Below are 15,043 nucleotides of genomic sequence, written 5' to 3' on the forward strand. Positions count from 1 at the left end.
GAGGTCTCTGCTCATAGCTTCATATATCTATTTTATTGTACGTTTAATGGTTTTATATCCTGTGTGGAACAAAAGTAAATAGAGCTTAGCTTAAGTATAATCATACGAGCTTCTTTATTGCCAAGCTTATATTTCTCCATTCATTATACCCTTGATGAAACATCCCTCTGCCTCATTTGTTCTCCACTCTATTAACTTTGAAGTTTAAAATGTCAGAGGAAACTCCCTTCTGGTTCAAAGCATCCTATCAAGTAGTTTTGACCAAATGGTAGCAAATTACCATCCATCTGAAAACCACCTCTTTTTCACAACTGTTTCATCCATCCATTTTCATCCGCTTATCCGTTACCGGGTCGCGGGGGCAGCACCGCCACCCGCCACCCAAATCACATTGCACCATACCAACCCCTCTGAACCTTTTGCGGGTGGTAAGGCCACTGGAAGGTACCAACCACCCTAACCGGGGTTCGATCTTGCCCAGGAGATCCATCCATCCATTTTCGTCCACTTATCCGTTACCGGGTCGCGAGGGCAGCAGTCGTCACCGAAATCACATGCACCGTACCAACCCCCTGAACCTTCCTGCAGGTTTTCATATACTAATAGTGCTGATAACGATAACGATATTAATCTGATACCTTCTTTCTCGCCCAGCATGCTTTGGTCTGTTGTTGTTGAGGATAGTGTCCCTGTTTATGACGTCACGCAAAGATAAGTTAAGCATTTGGTCGGGCTATAGTTGTTTTTCCGATGTTTTATCCTGAAATTCTGAACAATATCAAAACAATACCGATCTAGAGTATCGTTTCGTACCTTGTATCAAGGTATGCTCATCAAAAACCTAACAAAAAAAGTGATGACTTGCAACAAAATCTTCCCTTAGAAAAGTTATTTGTCCTGAGCCTCACTAAGATGTCTTTGTGTTGAAATGTAAGTGCGTATAACCGTATTTTCTGGACTATAGGTCGCACTTTTTTTGGGCTGGGTTTGTGACTTATACTCAGGTACGACTTTACATATTAAAATATGTAATTTCACACGTTATTTTCACACTCACAGCTGCTAATTCTTGCTGGCTGGTGTGACTTATACTTTAGAGCACCTTGCAGTGTATAACTCCATTCGTCCATCCATCCATTTTCATCCGCTTATCCATTACTGGGTCATGGGGGCCGCAGTCTCCACAACCGCCACCCTGATCACACTGCGCCGTATCAGCCCCTCGTGAACCTTCCTGCGGGTGGTGAATCCACTGGAAGGTACCAACCGCCTTAATCAGGATTCGATCTTGCCCAGGAGGTGAACCCTGGAGTCCATCCATTTTCATCCGCTTATCCATTGCCGGGTCGCGGGGGCAGCAGTCTGTATGACCGCTGCCCAAATCACACTGCACCATATCAGCCCCTCGTGAACCTTCCTGCGCATAGTGAGTCCACTGGAAGGTACCAACTGCCCTAACCGAGATTCCAAGACAAATTGGAACAACTGTTGTCAATAGTCTTATTGAGTTATGAAAAAAAAAAACACTGAACCAACAATTTCTATTAAATTGGGACTTTGAGCTTTTCCTCTTTATTCAGAGATTGTTTTTATATCCTTTACTCAATAACTGGGAAAGGTATGATTTAAAATTGAGCTAACTATAAACTATTAACAGTAATATTTGCAAAGTGACACATGACAATATACAAGCCAAATCTTTAAACATTATGTCAGTCCAATTCGATATTAATTTAGATTCAGTCTCTTTTTTAAGTTCATGTAGTAGCTATTCAGACAGACATTTGTGCAAGTTGTTTTGTTGCAATCGATTTCTTTTTTGATTTGCTGTTCAATAAGACTTTCTCTTTAAGCTGTTTTTCGGTCTGATTCTCACTCTGCCTCCTTTGGATGAAACCACATCAATCAGTTCAACGTTTGAAAATGTTATTATTCTCTCTTCTCATCATTTATCTGTGTACCGTACAAACAAAGAAAATCAAAACTTTTAACAAAATAGGCAATAGGCTAAAGTGCTTCTATGTATTAAAATAAATTTCCAATTTGACTGCAGTACAAATATGGAATCACTTGTAAATAAAAGATGTTTTTTTTTATTCTTAAATGATTGCTGATAGTCACACAGTCAAAGATCTAGTCTCGTCAAAGTGTTATATGTACTGAACACTGCTACATTTATTTTGTTGTGCAAAAAAGATGATACGGTTAAGAAACGGAACAGTAAGTTCAGAAAGAAGACATTGCTGTAGTCCAGGAGTCACTAACCTTTTTTAAACTACGTCAATGGTACTGAGGCCACCTGACCTCCTTCTCCTACCAGCTTTCACTTTGTCCTCTGTGTCAGCATTTCCAAGTTTTAAGTTTAGTTAAATCTCTAGTTCACTGTGGTCCCAATGTTTCGAAAGCAGAAACAGACAGGTTTTGTTTTTTCTATTGACAAAAGAGTGCACAACTTTATATATATAAAAAACTGAACTTGAAGGTAATTTATGAAGATAGATGATACGGTCTGGCGAACCCTTTAATAATAGGAAGTAAAACTACGGCAATGATTGATTTTGTACGAGCAGGTGATGTTGAAGTTTGCCTTGATCAGTACTAACAGCATGCTCTTCTTTGAAGGGCTTTAAATATTTAATAAATCAAAGCCCTTTGATACTTTTCACAATACACGCTCATAATTATATGAGGCATGTTCTTGTGTGATAACCGGGGCATGAAGCTTAAGGAAAGATAAAAGAAACAGTTGAAAATTAAGACAAATAGCCATAATAACTTAAACTTAATATAACAATAATATCACTCAATATAAAATGAGACACAACATTCAAGTATATTAAAATGAATGATGCATTAAAAACTAACCCATTAATGCACTTTGTATTCACATTTCTATATCCTATATGTGTAAATAAATACACATACAGTATATTTATTTAAAAAAAAAAAAAAAAAAAAAAAGTTCCTGTCACGCCGAACTCATTAACCAATAAGATGGCAGACAAGATGGCGCCGGGGTGTGTGGACTGCTGCCTATCACTGCCTGTGTTGTGTGTATTTGTGCTATTTTTTTTCAATTGTTGCTCCTAATGTCGACCCACTGCTGGTTCATGGTGGACGTGGAACTTTGACGCCGCACCTGGTGGGCATCCCGACACACTTCTACCGCAACCTGGCTCCACTTCCTCGGCGTAAGCGTTCCTGACGCCTGGGCAGACGCAGCGGTCGCCAGGTGAACCTTAAGGCTCGTCTGGTGCGTTCCTCTACAGATTTTTTGGACTGATGCCTCGTATCTCTGTTCTCTGCCGCATCCAGGCTCAAGTTATTATTGGCCTGGATGAGATATTTCAGACCTACGACGCCTCATCCCGTGGAGCAAATCATCATAACCTGCAGCCCCTGTGTCGGGCATCACTGACGGCTAACATCGCGGACCCATCGGCACCCACCAGAGTTGTCCAGGTAAATGCAAGAAACGCTGGCATACACGATATCGATATACTTTTATTTAATCCATATGTTCCAAAAACTTTTTTTTTTAATGTTCTTAAATTTGTCATGCAGCGTTTTCGTTTTCATGGCCCTGTATATCTTGAGGTTGCTGTTGGCTGTACTACAGTTAAATCTGGCGCTGCTGCTTCAAGACGCTGCCGTATCATTAACCCTTCCAGTGCTGTTCAGTTCTCACTAAATTGTATTATTTTAGCTATTGACTCAGGTGACTGTGTTGTCCTTGTGCTCTTGAATTTAACTGCTGCGTTTGATACTGCAGGAAGTCCTGCAGCTTAGGGTCAGAGTACTGGTTTTGCAGATTTTCTCTGATGACATGCTCGGTTTCCCTGACAGTAGGAGTGTCCCATAGATTTCAATGGTAAGATCATAGAAACTGATGGTGCTGTTTCAGTGCTCAATATTGTGGTGATTGTCTTCAGAGGCTTCATGATCTCAACCGCAACCGCAAGGCTCACCTCCTGATCAGTCAGATTGGCTGATCTCCTTGTTCTTGAGGGCTCTCTCTGTTAATGCTGAGCAAACAGATGTTTGCTGTTCAAGATATCGCTCAATCATCTCATAGCTGGAGTTCCAGCGTGTGGGAACAACAGTGATGAGACGATGTTTTGGCGAGTGCAGCATCTCCTGCTTCTGCTCCAAAATATGTGCAGCCACTGTGCTCCAATGGAAAAAAGAAACAGCTCTTCGGATATTTCCCAGGAGCCGAGATACCTGGTTGACTGCCATAGCTTTCTGTGATGCTAGGTTTAAAGTCTGGGCAAAGCATGCAATTTGTGGACACGGGCGTGCTTCATTAACTGCATTAACAATATTCCTTGCATTGTCTGTGGTTACTGCAATGGTTCTGGGCTTTTCAAGTTTCCATTCTGTTACTGTCTCTTGTAGCTTCTCAGCTAGGTGAATGCTGGTGTGTTCTTTATACGCTGGCCGCGTTAATAAAGCTGGATTTTTAACTTCCCACCCAAAGGTGATGAGGTGGTAACGATGAGGTAGCTTTCAGTGGAATGGGAAGTGCAACCATCAGTTGTGAGTGCAACAGCTTGTGCAGTAGACAGCTCATGCTCCACCACTGCTCGTGCACGCTTGTAAATTGCAGGGACCACAGACCGGCTGATGTGCATACGTGATGGGACACTGTATCGTGGTTCAAGCACTTTCAATAATAATGTTGAAGCCGGGCTCCTCTACTACGGCGTATGGGCGCATAGATGTGGATATGTATATGCCAATTGCTTCCGTTATCTTTTTGGCCCTGTCTGTGCTAACACTAAGAGGCTGATTAAAAACAGTGGGAGTAAGTTGCTGCAATCGGGATGATTACATGTTACGTGCGTTAAGATATTTGACGCGTTCCCAGCGACGTATCTACATCACCTGGATTGAAGTGAGGACTCAAAATTGTATTGTTTTTTATATGCTACTTACTCCGATGTATTCGCCGTGTGACTGCTTGCACCGAACCATGATGCCCGTTCCGTGACTCCGCGGGATGAATACATATAACATTACTCCCCTAGTGGGTGCAGGGGCAAGTCGAATTTTTGTGTATCTGTTGTATCCTCCCCTGCTGCTCTCATGTGGTGTGCCGCAGGGCTCAGTCTTAGGCGCTCTCCTTTTCTATCTTTACTTGGTTCCCTTAGGCTCCATGCTTAGGACAGACTGTATCTCTTTTCATTGTTATGTGGATGACAGACAAATCTATGTGCCCCTTTAAATAAAGAGACATATACTCTGCCAGCACTCTCCTGAGGTGTCTTGAGGACATTTAGGTCTGCATGGCTATTAGATTTTTACATTTTCAATAAAATAAAACAGAGGTCATGGTCTCGGTGGTACCACAGGAACCCCACTGCAGATCTTGGTTCTTTGGACAAGTACATCAAACCGACTGTCACAAACATTGGGGTTAAATTGACTCAGATCTTGAATTTGACCAAACTTAAGTTTAGCCAAATCAGGGCAGTTGTTAGCTCTAGTTTCTTTCAGTTAAGGCCAAAATAAGCCAATTCTGACACTTTGAAACAGTAATACATGCATTTGTTACCAACTGCCTGAGTTACTGTTATTGCAGGGGTAACTAACCTTTCTGAAACTGAGAGCTACTTCACAGGAACTTACGTAATTACGAAGAGCTACTTGTTTGATACAGACTTGATACAGAACAATGTAATAATAATCAGTTCTGGTACATACATACATACAATAGCAGACACTCTTATCTTTTTTTTTTTGCATCCGTTTGAATATCATTGCAAGCGAAACTGATTAAAAAAGCGCATTAACAGTACCATTTCTGACTTTGTTATTCCATCCATTTGAATATCATTGCAAGCGTAACTGTTTCGAAAAGCGCATTAACAGTACCATTTCTGACCCTCTTCTTTCTTTTTTAGAACATACCCCCGTGGGCAACTTAGGTAGTCCACAGGGGCTACCAGGTGCCCCCGGGCACCACATTGGTGACCCCTGCTGTATTGCATTATAATGTGGGAGTTAGTCGCTCCCCCATTGCCCTCCTCCATATGGTACAAAATGTAGTAGCACGTCTTTCAACTGATACACAGAAACTCAACCACATTTTTCACAGGTCACATCACTGACATCCCATACATTTTAGGATTCATTTTAAAATTGAATTTGCTTTTTAATCTCTAAATGTTATTACCTACCCGCACCCTCAGCTCAGCTGATCATGCGGTCCTGACTGTGCCAAAAACGAAGCTAAAACTCGGGAACGATTTGGAACGATCTGCTGCAAAACATTAGACAGGCTTCTTCTCTGTCGGCTTTTTGAATCCCCTTTGAAATCCCCTTTAAAAACCCGCCTCTTCTCCTTGGTCATTGTTTCAGCTGTTTCCTAGAAGAGGTTGATGCTGTCCGGTTTTGTTTATTTTATCTTGTTGTGCATGAAAAAGAGACAGTGTTGCTTGGCCCGGTGGCTGGCAAGTTGGAAGCTGAAACATAAGGTTGTGTAAAAATATGCAACAAAGACTTTGCATATTTGAAAAATACTGAGCAGCAAGCACAGATAGCTACTGTGCACAGTCCTAGCACGAGAAGAGAAGTCGGAAACCTACACTCGACCAGATGACAGGTTCCAGAGCCAAGAGGAGTGAGTGAGTCTGATAAGTCTAAACAAATTTGCTGGCAGAGTGGGTACAATTGAACTGCCAGAAAAATTATATTTACCATTCTACCACTTCGCTAGAACGTACATGAAAGTACTGTGATTGATTACATAAACATTTCCACGCATTAAAAGTTCACAAAAAACTTAATTTCTTTTAAATTGTAATATGTCTTTTAATCCATCCAGTCATTTTCCAAAATCAGTTTGAATTAAAAAAAAAGTTGCTTGTTGTTTCAAACATTATGTGATTCAAATATAATGTATTGTAATAAATTAATAACATTTAAATACTCGTAATTGTAAAAATATTAACGTTACTAAATCTTTGTTACTAATGCCGTCACAGAACCATGTAAATCATTGAACTAGTACATGTAGATTTGTATTTTGATCTAATAAGAAAACAAATGTCAAGATAATGTGGCTATTAAAAATCTGACATTTGTAATCATTATCCCCAGTAATGGTAAGATGAAAAAAATCTACCCCACCCTAGGAATTGTGGGTAATATGGTTAAAACTGTACTGGAAGCCAATAAGAGAATTTTACTTTTTAGAATCTGTAGTGAGGGAGCTGTAATAAAAAACATTTGAGGGATACACACAGTTGAGCTCCATTAAAGACGATCTCATGTAACACCCCCATCTGCCCCCATTGTATTAGAATCATTAGGTGGTGCTACTACCCATGGCTTCCTGCCTGCCCCTAATTGTTCAGTCAATTCTCTAATGAGGGTCTACTTATAAACTAATAACATTAAGTGGCATTCAAGACAAACTAATTGAGGTCATTTATTTGCACACAGTTTAGCATAAAAGTTTTAAAGAGGGGTCGAGCACAGTTAGTTGTTCTGCCGCTTTATATATGTATATATATGTGTATGTGTTGCTTTATATATGTATATATATATGTGTATGTATGTATGTACATAGACTCAGATCCGTTGATTTAATGAGTCGGGTGTGCTGCGGCTTGGTTGTTTTAAAACGTATACTCAGATCCGTTGATTTAATGAGTCAGGTGTGCTGCGGCTTGGTTGTTTTAAAAAAAACCTACAGCTGCTGCGGCCCTATGTAGAACAGATAGCCCATCCCTGTTCTAGAATGTCCATCCATTCATCCATTTTCATCCGCTTTTCCTTTACCAGGTCGCGGGGCCAGCAGTCTCCACGACCGCCACCCAAATCACACTGTACCGTACCAACCCCCCTTGAACCTTCCTGCGGATGATGAGTCCACTGGAAGGCACCGACTGCCCTCACTGGGATTCGAACTTGCCCAGGAGGTGAACCCTGGGGTTCCACACCAATGACAGAGACATTGCCTCTGGGCCAAAGCGCCACTGTTCTAGAATGTAATAAAAACAAAAAACAAAAAAAACAAAAGGGTATTGGATTGTGATGAAACCTAGAAATGTACAAATAGACATTTGTTATATAACATAGATAGACCATCAGAGATGTTTGTGCACCAGCACCCAAACAATGTAATTTCCCAAAATAATAATAATAATAAATACATAGAAAATGCAAATCTCAATTAACAAAAGTGGAAACTGTTTGATTTGCCACTGTGGCACAATTGGAAACAATATTGTAATTAAAATTAATTTTCCTTGCTATGCCTGCTCCCATTACTGCAATACCATTGCACCCTCTAGGTGGAAACAACCATCTCCCCAATTTGGGAGCCATTGCTGTATTCTTTTACGATTGGTGGCGAGATCACAATGTTAATTATTTTGGGACAACACTGCCCTGTCTCTATGCCACTGCAATAGTTCCGAGGACTCTCTACAGTCCTTCATGGCACAATTGTATTTTATTATAGTAGGGAGTAAGGACAGGTTTATTAACTGTTCCCGTGAGCACAGTGGTCTCAGCAATATCAAAATAGGAATGTTTGGGAACATGAGGACTTCCTCTGGATGTCCACAGAGTAATTGAGCGTAATGGCTTAGATTCAAGGTTCAAGATTTTTATTAGCCGTTTGTGCAGGTCTCATCCCCAGAACCATGTTGAGATTCCTGTAGTAAGGAGAAAGTGTTGTTAGAAATAAATACAAAATCCTAGGTGGAATACAAAATATTACAAAATATTGCTCGGATTGCTGGGACCCTGCAAAGGAAGAAGCAATAGATAAGGGATGGTACTAGGTGGAATACAAAATATTGCTGGGATTGCTGGGACCCTGCGAAGGAAGAAGCAATAGATAAGGGATGGTAGATAGATACTGAAAAAGGATGCCCGTGATAGTGTAGGATGTGGTAATGAACATTCAGGAAGGTTATTGCACTTATGTCAGAATCATTGCACTAACGTAAGGTTATGGTCTTGTATGATAACCTCCAAACAGGCTTGTGTTGTTTTCGACAAAAGGTTTGTGCCGCTAACAAAATGTGACTAGGATGAAGTTTGAGTTGGCAGAAAGTGGGATTGGCATGAAGACATAAAGATGGCAGATAAGACATTACAAGTCTGATGGGGTTTAAGAGGATTTTTTTTTTTTTAAGCTGATATAAGTTTTTTTTTTTATTATTTGGTTTGAGTATTTCCAGAAATGTCTGCTCTCAGAGAATTGCTTTTCGATTATTGTTTTATCACAAAGATCTGATGACATGCCACAATGATGCAGAGCTACTGTATTTGTGGCTTCAACATTTGATGCTCATTTTTCCTTTGTCTACCTCGAGTGCAAAGTTCTCCTCATGACCAGAGTCGTCCTGCTCTCTCACGTCCTCTTGCCAACGTTATAACCGAATTGGTTTGATTCGTATTTAGGCATTATACAATGTTACTGTTTCTAAAATGTTTAGCTACAGTCAATGTGAAAATCTGAGTGTGAAAGCTTTGATGGGTTAATTGTTGAACAGCATGAAATTAATGAAGTAAATCTTTCTCTTTTTCCATAATTTGGCTTTTTAATTTGCCATTTTATGCCTGTTATTATAATTTTACAACTCAGTGCCTCTGTGACTACATGTGTGTGGATAATGATAAAGGCTGTGTCGCATCTTGGGACAGTGATAAAACTGAATTACCTAAATTGGCAACATCCGACTTTGTGAGCAGGGGTAGACTGTTTGTTATTTCCGGAACTCCGAATTCACTCAGTTCATATCTCTGCGTGAGATTAGAACCACTAACTACATGTGTCCTTCGTTCACTTATTTTCTTGAATAATGTTGCTAAAGAGTACAAAATTCAACAGGACATGCCGGGCATTCCAATTATATTGTTCGAAGAACTGTTGAGTGAATTTTTTCTATACACATTACATTTTGTCTGGCTAATGTTTAGACAATTGTTTTGAAAGAGATCATGGAAAAAGACTAAGTGCTAAACATAAGTGCATCAGAATAACAAAGGTGGAGATTCTTGTGCAGTAGTACCTCAGTACTGGTTTCACAAATACTGTAAAGAGATTCTTCATCTTCTGGTTCATCAGCATCACATCGTAATAAGCATCAGGATGTTAAAATAGATTGTCTTTACTGAAGAAAGAACCACACGGAGCATTTAGGTTTAAATCGACTTCCAATGTTATTGCTGCAAGTTTGACAGCTCTTCCATTGGGTTTCCTCAATTGTTCCATGTGAAGCCGTGCACCTCCGTGTTTGACTGAGAGAGAAACAGGCAGACTCTGGCAGTGTTGGTGATAGAAAACTATGTATTTTGAAGAGACATGGTGGTTTAAGATCTTGTAATTTTGATAAAATGTTCTTAAGATGGTAGAAAACTACGTATTTTGAAGAGACACCCAGGTTCTTTCATTGTGATGGTTTAAGATCTTGTAATTTTGATAAAGGTTTGCTTTACTTGGCTTCAGGTCCAATAATTAAAAACTGCTATTTCGTCCTGTTCGAGCTGCAGGAAATTCTCTGGCTTCTATAATCTTTAATCTAAAATTTAGCTGATAAGAATATCAATTGGCCTTGTGTCTTCAGGCGGCATGGTGAAAAGTAAGGCTGAAGGCGTCAGCAGGGTTAGCTTGGTCAAGCCTAGCCAAGGATATAGCCTGCACAAATCTGCAAATCCAATAATAGCTCATTACAGGACACGGATGAAGAAACCAAGGTAAATATTACAGTTGAAAAATGCACATGTACAAATGTACAAAATGTATTACACATCACAAAATGAATGCTCTAAGCCTTATGAGTTAAAATAGGAATGTAAGGCACCATGAGGTGAGGTTTGAACAGTGAGATATTAAATAGCCTGAGGAAACAAGTTCAAAATGTTTCGCTGTCTTGCTGTGAAGTTCCAGGATTTCTTTTGACTTGGTGATTTGAGCTGCATTCAGAGTGAAAAGTCGGTTAAAAATGAAAGACACGTCAAATATTGAAGTATTAAGCGCTTGTTAATTCTAATAAATGTAAATTTATGACATTAAAATTTGAAAAAAAACAGCTAATAAGGAAATCATAATTAATTTTTTCTTCAGTTTTTTTTTTTACTCTTCAGTACTAGTCATCAGTTGTTGTTGTTTTTTTCATCCTCAAGTGTTCTTTTAATCTCAAGACAATGTGACTAAGCCTGCAGACGGACCACTTTCAAGGACATTTTCAAAGATGAGTTGCTGCTCTTTCACAAAGACTTTTGTTTTGTCTTTAATCTCACCTTTTTTCTCCTTCCATTCGTCTCGATGCTGATAGCTACTACGGCATTTCGATTATTTGCGGATTTGCAAATTAATCGTGAGATGTTGATATCACGTGTTTCTCATCTTTCTTTTGGCTAAACGTGACTTATCGACAGTTTCTTACTTAATCACCTCACAAAATTAAACTAAGTAAAACTGACTTGACTTGACTCACAGTTCATTTTCAAGCATTGCTGTGAGACTAATCTTAGAGCATCAGAAGCCAACGTTCTGAAATTATATCCCAAAATGTATCAAAATATGTAAAATATCTACACAATGTTTGGTTTCTGAAAAATGTTTTCTTCCCTAAGAATTTAAACACAAAAGTTTAACGTTTGAATTACAAAACGTTTGAATTTTTTTTTTTTTTTTTTTTTTTTGGTTATAGAATATTTAGAAGTTTGAAGGATACTTTTTAAAACAGAAAAGAGGAGTTTATAAGTTTGAAGGATACTTTTTAAAACAGAAAAGAGGAGTTGGGGGCAACGGTAGTCCTATCAACAAAAAAAGTGGTGGGGCTGATCAAACTGACAAAATTGCATTACACAGTATACAGATTGTGTATCACACAGCTTTAGCCACTTCTTTTTGTGCTGAATTGTATGCATTTGTGGCATACTTCAAACTGTTTACTATAAATATTTTAGCAAAATGTCTGAGTCGTACCCCAATTTATTGCGGTCCTTGCAGAGACTGTTACCGCTGTTGTGGTTTTGTTATGGCACCACAATTTCTTCTGAGAGCAGAGGCAATTGCTCCTGTTTTTGTTTTCAGTGGCAGTTAAGATAATGGCTTATGATAATACGCAAAAAGGAGTTTTCAAAGGACCAGCTGACAAAGAGTAAGAGCTTTACCACAGTAAACACACGCTGCAGAAGTTTAACAATCTTCTACATTTTGTCCCCTGCTGCCCTTGACGAATAGTCAGGAAAAAAACTGTCAAAAATAATGTTTTAATAAAAATCAAAGTAGATAAAATATGGACCAAAAAAAAAGCATATTTTAAACACTTTTGTCTTGACACTGTTGTAAATCCCACTAAATGATGAAACCTCTTGGGAAACCATGAGCAAGGTTTATTGTTGTTCTTACATCCTGTGCTATGTGTTCATTAATGTAATAAGTGGGGATGTCCAATTTAAACTCTTTGGTGATATTTGAGATGCCTAGATATTGTCCAAACACTTTATTTCCGATTTCGATATAAGCTGCTACCAATATATGCAGCTGTTTGTCCCCAAAAATGCGATTCCAGCGTATTTGGCAAAACCCAGGCATTGCGTTATCGGGTTTTTGTTATAGGAGGAAAAACCATTAACGATTCATACCGTTTTCATTATTATGCTAATGTCAGGCCGATAATATCGATCGGCCAATATTACCGGACATCCCTAATAACAACACATTACTTGGCTGTTGACATCAGTTGACTTTAGCGATGTGTTAGAGAAGGGGTGTCCAATAAGTAGATCAAAATTACATTCAAACGTTTGTAGTAGTAAACACATATTGCAATAATTGAATAATACTGTGTCATACAGCTACGTGCATTTGATCAGTATCGAACCTATTTATTAGGTATGTTCCATTTATATGAGTCAGTATATTTTAATGTTTTCAATGTAGGTAGATTACGTTAGCGTGTGGACACCCCTGTGTTACATTCTGTCTGTGTTGTTCAGTGGAAGAGAGTTGAGTTTCTGAGGAAGAGAACTCGGAACAACATTGTAGGCGATGAGAATAGTGTCTTATTACACCTCATCCACCCGGTAGGGGACCCCGAGGAAGGCCCAGGGCAAGGTGAAGAGATTATATCGCCACTCTGGCCTGGGAGTCCCTCAGTCAGAGTTAACCCACATAGCATAGTAAAAATGGGACTCTGGGCCTCTATGCCTGAGCTGCATATCCCAGTTAACCATGTTGAGCAGGTCTTGGTCTAAAAGCTACAATCTGATTTTTTTATAATTATGTGTGCATGGGATCAAAAATACAGGTTGACGATTTTTTGGGGGAAATTGACTTTTCAGCAACCTCAGCATCCACCAGGATGTATTTCTACAGGCTTTACCCACCCACAGATAAGTTCATTGGAGACTGACATTGATGCTAATTTGATACGATGGTATCTATGTTGGTAGCTGAAAATGCTTCACACATTGAGTCGGACGATGTTGTAAATGTTCAAATGTTGAAACAAAAATGTTTGGGTTTTTTTTGGGGTTGTCCTGGTTGTCGGTGGTCAATTTTGAAAAGAGTACTTGTCTTGCTTTTTTTATTGCTTAATAATAGGTAGTCAACTGTTCTCTGTGAAGTTTGAAGTTTGAATAGTCTCTGTGAGGACTATTTGTTCTTCCATCTTCTGTCAGCTATCTAAGCAAAGCAATGATTCAAGGGTAGACCTGAGTTTACTGTCAAAACTGTTAGCAATAAAATCACTTGAGAGTAAAGTAGTTTCACCAAAGCATTTTTGAGGTAATTTGGTGTCTCCCTACATTTTGTTGTTCAAAATCCTGCTGCATTAAATTTTTTTTTTTTTTTTTTTTTGAGATTCTGCTATGCACAACAGAGAAGACATTGACGGCCTGGGCATTTGGTTATGGCCAGATGTAATGCATACCCTCGACACTGCTCGACAGTGGTGGTATTGAGATGGTTGAGTCTGATGCCAGGCTTGTGTGGCGGCAACAGTAGGGCCCACGGTGTCTCATAGCCAACAAAACGGTGAGGTGAGAGGTGACGTGAGTGTGGTAACACGGTGAATACAAATGGTTCCAGTGGGGAGCTGTAAACACCTACGCCCAGTGAAATCAGTTGTGAGAGAAAACAAAGTGCTGGTGCTGATAGCTAAGGCGAGCGACATTTTTAGGTAGGGATTTAACAAATATTCAACCACCCTAGATTTTCGTCCAAAGATGGCCCCAAAAGTGCATTTTTGGTTCACCTGCCCTTTATGGTCCTCGCATTTTTTTATTTTGATTAGTATTTTTTGAATAAACACTAATTACTTATTTTGAGTATGACTACGTTTAAAATGTACCATGACACGGCATATAGTGCCATGGTATTTCATATATATAAAATATAAATATTTCGGAGTAAAATAGCTTTTCGCTCATCTCGCTCATAACTTCTTCGGAGCTAGAAACGGTGCCCAGTCAGTATAGCAGCCCAGCCAATTGCTGACCTGTTGCTGACTTGAGATATGTACGTAGTAACAGAAATTTAACCAATCAGCGTCGCTGAATCTGGTGGTTTAAGGGGCGATTAATTTGTTGCCTCAGCCGAGCATCTTGGTGACGGATATAGTGTGATGTAATAACACACTGTTTCATGTGCTCAGCTGTACATTTCCGCCACAAGTGGTCACTGGTGTAGAAGTGACCAGCTTTGTGTATAAAAATGTGTAAATATGATTAAGTACTTTGTTTACATGTTTAGTTTCAAATGAAAAACTTGTTACGTTTGTAAAATATGCTATAATTTCCCAAAATTTAAATACTGGAATTAAATAACACAACACAGGTATTCTGCTGTTTGTGTTAAATTATATTGGGAAAGTTACTGATATTTGCTCAATACGGCACAGCCCCACCAAGAATTATTTTTTTTCAGCCATCACTGATATTTGTTCTGACCCCCCCCCCTTACTTCTCCTGTTAAATGTGAATTATATTATTAAATAACAACACAGGATCTATTAATTTAATATTACTAAATGCCACTGAAGTATTACACCATTAACTGTGTTTCAAG

This window comes from Cynoglossus semilaevis, chromosome 12, assembly GCF_000523025.1.
Source record: "Cynoglossus semilaevis isolate Cse_v1.0 chromosome 12, Cse_v1.0, whole genome shotgun sequence".
Classification (NCBI taxonomy): domain Eukaryota; kingdom Metazoa; phylum Chordata; class Actinopteri; order Pleuronectiformes; family Cynoglossidae; genus Cynoglossus; species Cynoglossus semilaevis.